The 8,467-nt window shown below is 39.7% G+C and overlaps 1 non-coding gene across 1 annotated transcript; it reads left to right on the top strand.

The window, feature by feature from the left end:
- Positions 1–6,971: 6,971 nt before the first annotated feature.
- Positions 6,972–7,097, top strand: LOC118989693 (small nucleolar RNA SNORA51). The gene has a single exon (XR_005067067.1). It is a non-coding gene; the product is annotated as a small nucleolar RNA SNORA51 (small nucleolar RNA).
- Positions 7,098–8,467: the final 1,370 nt, after the last annotated feature.

Genomic DNA, 8,467 nt, shown 5'->3' on the forward strand with positions numbered 1-8,467 from the left:
ACAGACAGACATGGATGGAGAGAGAATACTCAGCACTTTGGTGACCTGGGAGGGAAAATGGTAAGGAGTAATCCAGGCAAAGATGAGGAAGGTAGGGCATTAACTCAGTAGAAATTGAACATAAAAAGATAAGGAAAATTCAGAGAACATAGTGTATGAAACTAAATGGGAGAATTCAACTGACATAAGAAATGGCCAAAGGAAGTTTTTATCACTTCTAAGGAAAAACATCACTAATATTATGAAGACTCTTGAGGCAAATTCTTCTGAGTTCTGGAAATGTTTGTTTTGTCTTGTACTTTCTTTAATTATCTTATGAGATTAACACACTCTTTTCCCTTATGTTTTTCTTTTTTTGCTATGGCTACCAGGAAACTTAGTGCTTAGTTTTATAATTCATTGTGGTAACCTCTCTGAGACTTGTTTTCTGATATAATGGTGTTTATTTTTGTCCATTCTCTTCTTAACTATGTGCTTTCAATGATTATTTTTAGAAAATCCCATTGTACTTTAAGCCATACTCAATTTTTTCAAAGGAGGCAAGGCATAAACAAACAAAAATATTTATGAAGCACCCACATTATAACAGACATTTTACCAGGTATTATTACAATTATAAAGATAAATGATTATAGCCAAGTAAGGGAGACAAATATTTAGAAAGAAAACAGATTTTAATTATTTATTTACTTAGAGAGAGGGAAAGAGAGGGAAAAAGAGAGGGAGAGAAAGAGCAATGTGAGAGAGAAACGTGGATCAATTGCCTCTCGTTTGCCCGCACCTGGGGATCTGGCCCAGAATCCAGGCATATGCCCAGACCAGGAGGGAAGGTTAAGATCCTGTCCTCACTCCTGTGAGCCACACCAGCCAGGGAGGAGACAAATATTTTTGAAAATTGTTATGACATTGTTATGGACTGAATGTTTATATTCCCCCCTAAAATTTGTATGTTGGAATTCTAATCCCCAATGTGATAGTACTAGGAAGTGGAATCCTCAGGTCATGAGGGTGGAGCTCTCATGAATGGGAATTAGTGCCTTATAAAAGGGGCTCCCTTAGAGCCCAGCATGCCCTCCGCTGTGTGAGTATGCAATAAGAAGACGGTCCTTTATGAACCAGGAAGCAGGTCCTCACCAGGCACCAAGTCCCCTGGCACCTGCGACTGAACAACCTCCAGGACCGTGAGAAATAAATGTGTTTTGTTTATAAGACACCCAGTCTATGGTATTCCGTTAAAGTAGCCTGAACTGACTAAGACAGACATGATGTGGTAAGTACAAAAGTAGAGGTTTCTTATGAAGGTGTCATAGAGAAGATGACACTTGAGCTGCCTGTTAATCAGTGACAGGGAGTTTGCCAAGTAAATATCTGAGCTGAAGCATGAGGATTGTGGTGAGGGAGGAATTTCATATACAAATGTACCTTTAGAGAAGAGCAATCCAGCTAGACTGGCTGGACTATTAGATGCAGTAGGACCCTCTGTGATGGCAGAGTCCAGAGTAAATGACTGCCAGAAAAGTCTACAGGTGGAGTCATGATCTTTTTAAGGCAGGGCACTTCCTTTTCTTTGTCCTTGTATTTCCTATAAAGGCTTCAGTTGGAGGCTTAAGAAGACCTACAAATGACACAATTTTACTTACAAGTTAACTCTATTTTTCACTTTGGCTGCACATATAAAAAGTGAGTAAGTCCACAAGAAAACCTTAGCTTTCTCCCAGAGTTAAATATCCATATTAAGTACCTGAGACATTTATCACTGTGATTAATTTAATATAATGCCCAATAGAGATAGAAGGTCAGTGAAAATTGTAATGAGTAGAAAGTATAGGCTAAGGTTCTTCTAGTTCTTATTCTTTGATCTTTGCCCCTGGTCTTTATTTTTTAGCCTTATCCAAGAACATTTTCATTGCTTTTAGAGAAAGAGAAAGATAAGAGAGAGAGAGAAAGAAACATTAATGTGAGAGAGAAACATTGATTGATTGCCTCCCATATGCCCTGGGATTTTACACACTGGACCAGGGATTAAACCCACAACCTAAGTATGTGCCCTGACTTGAAATTGAATCTGCAAACTCTCAGTTGAGGGATAATGCTCCAATCAACTGAGCCACACCGGCCAGGGTTGCAGACAGAAGTTTTCAAAGGTTGCACATTAACTATAGGATAAAATTCGATCCTTTATGTTTTTCTTGCTCTTCTTTGAAAATACTATGTATTCTGCCTAAAGAACTATGTGTTCAGACTGTCCTCTCTCAATGCTTAGCAAGCTTCCCTTTAAACTTCCCACATCTTGCTACAATTTTTGCTTATGCTTACTGAGCACTTACTACTCTGGACACCTTACACATATTACATTATTTAGTTATATCTATGACATAGATAGCCTGATTCACAGAGGTTCAGTAATTTGTCCAAGGCCATGGTATGAGGGGGAACCCAATGAAACCCCAAATTGACTTATTAAAAATTGTGTATTTATTCTTACAGGTTTTTACTTTGTTAAACTTCAAAGTATTCTCCATTTAATGTAATTACACCTATCGGGACATTTTTTCCACTACTCAAAACAGTTTTTGAACTCATCGATTTCAATACTTTTTAGTGCTTAGGCTATTTTTTGTTTTGCCTCTTAGACATTGGCAAAATATTTCCTTTTGAGAACTTTTTCATCCAGGAAAACAAAAACAAAAGTTGCTTGGGGTGAGATCAGGTGAATACAGAGGGTGGGGCCTGGGGGTCATGCCATTTTTATTCAAAAACCGCTAAACACTCAGCGTGGTGTGGGCAGGTGTACTTGTAAATCACCCATTATAAAATGGGCAGATGCACTGAAAGAGTCTTCAAAACAAAACTCACTGAAGCCCAGCATAGACTCTCACAGCAATGCCAGCAGGTGCACTGATACAGATGGGTTTCTAGACCACTCACCTGGAGGAGAAGACTGTACTATAAGGGGCCCACCCACCAGAAGATAAAATTCTATTTATCTTGGGGGGGGGTCCCCCCTTGTAGCTAGTAGAGTGACAGAGCTCAGATTTATAACCAAAGCTTTCAGAGTCAAGGATAGGAACTCTTGTCTATTGACAAGGATACTTTCAAGCCAGCATTTTATCCTCTGAGAAACTTTTGTTGAGTCTCACAGGTGGACTTAGTCTCCTGTCTCACATTGTTGATAAAGCTCTCTGCAATAAAAGCAGTTATTATATTTTAATTGTGTTGGGACTTTGGTACCTTCACTCTCTAACATTATTTTTTTTCATTGTATTTTATAGTTTATGCTATTACAGATGTCCCAATTTTTTCCATTTTTCTCCCCTGCACCCAGTACTCCTACTCCCTCAGACAATCCCCACACCATTGTTCATATCCATGGGTCATGCGTAGCTTTTTTGGCTACTCCATTTCCTATACTGTACTTTACATGCCCATAGCTATTTTGTAACTACCTATTTGTCCTTCTTAATCCCCTCACCTCTTCACTCATTCCCCCTTATCCACTTCCTATCTGATAACCGTCAAAACCCTCTCTGTAGCCATGATTCTGTCTCTGTTCTTCCTGTTTGCTTGGTTTATTATTTAGATTCAGTTGTTGATAGCTCTGTATTTATTGCCATTTTATTGTTCATAGTTTTGATCTTCTTTTTCTTAAGTAAGCCCCATTTAACATTTCATGTAATAATGGTTTGGTGATGATGAACTACTTTAGTGTTTTCTTGTCTGGGAAGTTCTTTATCTGCCCTTTGATTCTAAATGATTGCTTTACTGGGTAGAGCAATCTTGGCTGTAGGGCCTTGCTTTTTCTCATGACTTTAAATATTTCTTGACAGTCACTTCTAGCCTGTAATGTTTCCTTTGAGAAATCAGCCAACAGTCTTATGGGAACTCCCCTGTAAATAACTAACTGCTTTTCTGTTGCTGCTTTTATGATTCTCTCTTTATCTTTAACCTTTGGCATTTTAATTATGATGTGTCTTGGAGTGGGCATCTTTGTATCCATCTTGCTTGGGATTCTCTGGGCTTCCTGGATTTGCATGTCTATTTTCTTAACTAAATTAGGGGATTTTTAAAATTATTTTTTCAAATAGACTTTTTCTTGCTCTTTCTCTTCTTCTGGAACCCCTATGGTGTTAATGTAGGACCTCTTGAATTTGTCCCAGAGGCTGCTTATACTATCCTCATTATTTTGGATTCTTTTTTTCTTCTTGTTGTTCTGATTGGTTGTTTTTTGCTTTCATATGTTCCAAATCACTGATTTGATTCTTGGCTTTATCTGCTCTACAGTTGTTTCCATGTAAATCGTTCTTTATTTCAGTTAGTGTATTCCTTGTTTTTGACTAGATCTTTTTTATGCTGTCGAGGTCCTCACTAAGTTCTTTGAGCATCCTTACAACCAGTCTATGGTATTCTGTTAAAGTAGCCTGAACTAAGACAGACATGATGTGGTAAGTACAAAAGTAGAGGTTTTGAACTCTGCATCTGATAGATCGCTTATCTCCATTTCTTAGCTCTGTTTTTGGAGTTTTGATCTGTTCTTTCATTCGGGCCATGTTTTTTTTTGTCTTCTCATTTTGGCAGCCTCCTTGTGTTTGTTCCTATGTACTAGGTAGAGCTGCTTTGACTGTGTGTCTTGGTAGTGTAGCCTAATGTACTAGGTGTCCTGGAGGGTCCAGTGACACAGTCTCCCTTATAACCCAAACTGGGTACTCTAGATGTGCCTTTCATGTGGGCTGAGTGCACTCTGTTGTTGTAGTTGATACTTGGTTGCTGTTTAGAGGGATTTATCCAGGCCAGTAAGCTGCAGGGACTGGTTGTGACCACTAACCACCAATCTCTCCTTTCCACGGAGGATTAGCTGTGCAGGGGCAGAGTACTGGTGCTCCAACATGGTCTGTATCTGTGGGTGCACCAGCTCTGGGGTTTCCTGGGTGGTGCAGGCCAAGGTCGGCCCCAACCTGTGTTTTTCCCAGGGCCACTCTGCCTGAGCCATAAAGCACTCTGAGATGGCTGCTACTTGCTCTGTGCTTGGAGGTTCCCAGGCTAAGCCAAGCAGTGAATCTAATTTGCCTGCTGCTAGGGCTCACTAAAGCCAGCCATTGCTTGTTTGATAGGATTTAGGAGCCAAGACCAACCCTTCTTATGGAAAAGTAGCTTGAGTGGGCCTGTGAGTTGGGTAGGGCAGAGTTTCTGGGGTTCTGCAAAGCAGGTCAAACAGTGTTAGCCAGGTTGATGGAGTCTCAGATATGGCACCAGCTCCCCTGCTCTGTAGGAGAGGGTTTAGCAAAGGGATGATGGTCTCTGCCTGACTTGATGACAGACACTTCATTTTCTCCATGTATACCACTGGTGTCTTTCAAGCTGCTATACTGGTACTAGAGCTCAGAGGGAGTAAATCTGAGTAGGTTAGTGCATGTGTGGGTTCTTTATAAGGAATTACTTGAGATTCTAGAAGTTTCTTCCACTGATGTAATCCCTGCTGGTTTTTGCAGCCAGAAGTTGTGGGCACTTACCTTCCTGGCACTGGGACCCTGAGCTGGGGGCCCTTGTGAGAGGCTGGGACTCCTCACTCCCATGACATCCATTCTGAATTTCATCCACTACACATTGTTAAGAGACCAGCCTGTTCCACATCTGTACCCATCCCACCAGTCTTGATGAATGTGGTTTCTTTAATGCCATAGTTGTCAGACCTCCATTCAGCTTGATTTCTGATGTTCCTGAGTGATGGTGGTTGTATATCTTAGTTGTAATTTTGATGTAGTTTTTCAAAGAGGTGAGCCAAGTCTGCCCGAGCAGCCCTTTTGCCTTGAAGCTTAAATAAAAAATTGTTATTCCTCCATGGCACATAGCCACATGTCAAGTGTTCAGTAGCCAGAGACTAGTTGCTACCATATTAGACAGTGGAGATACAGAACATTTAGATCACCATAAAAAGTTCTATTCAACAGAAGAGAATTGAGAGTCCCAGGTGATGATGACGCTCCATTGAGTGGAGTTTCCAAAAAGATGTGATGGTGGAAACACTATGGGCAGTCCATACAGGTAGTGTATAGTATTCTTCATAAGTTCAGCCCTAATAAAGCTACTCTCCTCCTGTGACAGCTACTGTGTAACCCATGCATACCTCAAACATGTAAGCCCAAGCAAGACCAGAGTACATTGTTCAACTGCTTTATGGGTCAATCTATTAATTTAAACAAGCAAACAAATAAGATCTGTGGGGACTTCTCAGAGGGGCTTTCTGTTACAGCTGAGTCTTGAAGGCTGTTGCAGGACAGCACATCTGAGGAAATGACAGAATGAAGTCTAGAAAGGTAGGTTGGATCCAGATGTACATTTGGTATTCTCCCTTATGTCATTTTTCTACTGTGGTGTCATTTTCTAATTCCTGTGGAAATATTACTAACTAATTAATGTATCTTATATTTTAGGTCCCCTAACATGCCATTACTATTTCCACTTAAAAACTAAGTTGTGTTATAAAGTATCTGTTAAAAATAAAATTAACAATTGGTGAAAATATTTGTAACATATGCGACAAAGGATTCATATTAACTTTCAAAGAATGCTACCAATTCGATAATAAAAAGACAGAAACTCCATGGCTAAAATGCTTGAGCAGGCAATTCACAAAAGAAATAAATATGGCTGACCAATACATGAGCTGTTCAACTCACTAGAAAGCAATGAAATGCAATTTAAAGAAGGTACCCTTTTCACTTACCAAACTGGCAAAAATTATATATATATATTTGTTTTTTTTCAGTTATTATTGGTCAGAATTTAGAGAAATGGGCATGATCAAAAAGATAATATGGCAACAGGTGTCAAAAACCTTTTTAAAAAAACCTTAAAAGTGTTCACTAAGCTAACCCAGCAATTCCACTTCATGAATTTATTACAGGTAACTGATCATATATGTGCACATGGATTTAGTAGCACACGTCCCTTTAAACAATAATAATAAGAAACAAGGCCTCCCGGTGCTCACCACAGGCTGTGTTCTCACATGGCCTGCAAGAAGAGGCAGAGTAAACTCACCCAGTACACACCTCGGCCCAGGCCTTTGCCTGGTCTGTATTGTGAATGGGGGGATGTGGGGGTGGAAAAAGAAAGAAAATTAAAAAGAGAAAAGTGGGGAAAAATCAACATCTAATAATAAAATATTGATTAAAGAAATAATGCAATACATCAATATAATGGGATAAAATGCATCCTTGAAAATGATTTTAATATAATGAAAAGATATAGATAATACACTTTAATTTAAAAATCAGATTATATAGCTCTGGCTGGTGTAGCTCAGTGGGTTGAGCACGGGCCTGCAAACCAAAGGGTCGCTAGTTTGATTCCCAGACAGGGCACATGCCTGGGTTGTGGACCAGGTCCCCAGTGCGGGCATGCACAAGAGGCAACCACACATTGATGTTTCTCTCCCTCTCTTTCTCCCTTCCCCTCTCTCTAAAAATAAATAAATAAAATCTTAAATTTGCTTTAAAAATCAGATTATAAAATAGTACATATAAATAATTCTATTTTAGTTGTGTATAAATGCATAGAAAAGGGACTGAAAGGATATAAGCTTGTATAGAATATTAAACTAATTTAACATTGACCTCTAAATGGTAGAATTCCTGAAATGGATGAGGACTAGACAAAAATGTGAAATGACAATGTTTTTCTTTGGTGTTCCTGACCTTTTCTTACGTGCCCTTTCCCATTATCTTGGGTACAAGGGCCCTCAAATACTCTCTGCTTTCTCCTTTAGAGAAGAGTCTATTTGATTGACTCTAATTTATAAATCCATTACCTCCCTCAAGGGCATTTTCTTGTCAACCAGGGACACAGGACAAAGTCAGAGGAATGTACAGGGTCCAGCAAAAGTAAGGCTTGCTTGAGCGTGGTTGGGGGGTGGTGGTACGTGAACGTCTCACACAAAGTGGATTGCAATCGGAACATTTCACCTAAAATGTAGCCTGGTGTGCTTGAGTGTGGTATTGTTATGTTATGGCACTACGTGCTTATGATTTTGTGATAAAAGATTGTGTAATAAAAGAGTGGTGTTATTTATGCCGGGCCCTATATACACAGTCCTTTTAGAACTGTATGAATCTACAAGCAGTATGAGGAAGGGGTTCAATGAACACCCAGCTATGCCACTGCAGTAAGACAGTTTAATGTGGTACAATGAGCACCAAACAGCTATAGTGAGTATAGGCAGTCTCTTCATTCATTCTACTTTCCGCAGAAATAGTACAATAGTATTGCAATTTCCTTCTGTGGAATTACCTATCTCCTATTAAGTAAAACCTTGATGAGACCATAAATCAAGGTAACTGCTGTGGAATGGGTAGATGACCTGAGGGTTAGCCTGACTCTCTTCCTGGGTGTTTGACTCTCAGATGGGATGATGCAGGCCGATGGGAAAAGATCAGCTGGCTCCTCTCATTTTACCGAGGCTCTCTGTCAA

This window comes from Sturnira hondurensis, unplaced genomic scaffold (genome assembly GCF_014824575.4).
Source record: "Sturnira hondurensis isolate 20B ecotype Veracruz unplaced genomic scaffold, ASM1482457v3 Scaffold0006496, whole genome shotgun sequence".
NCBI classification, from domain to species: Eukaryota; Metazoa; Chordata; class Mammalia; order Chiroptera; family Phyllostomidae; genus Sturnira; species Sturnira hondurensis.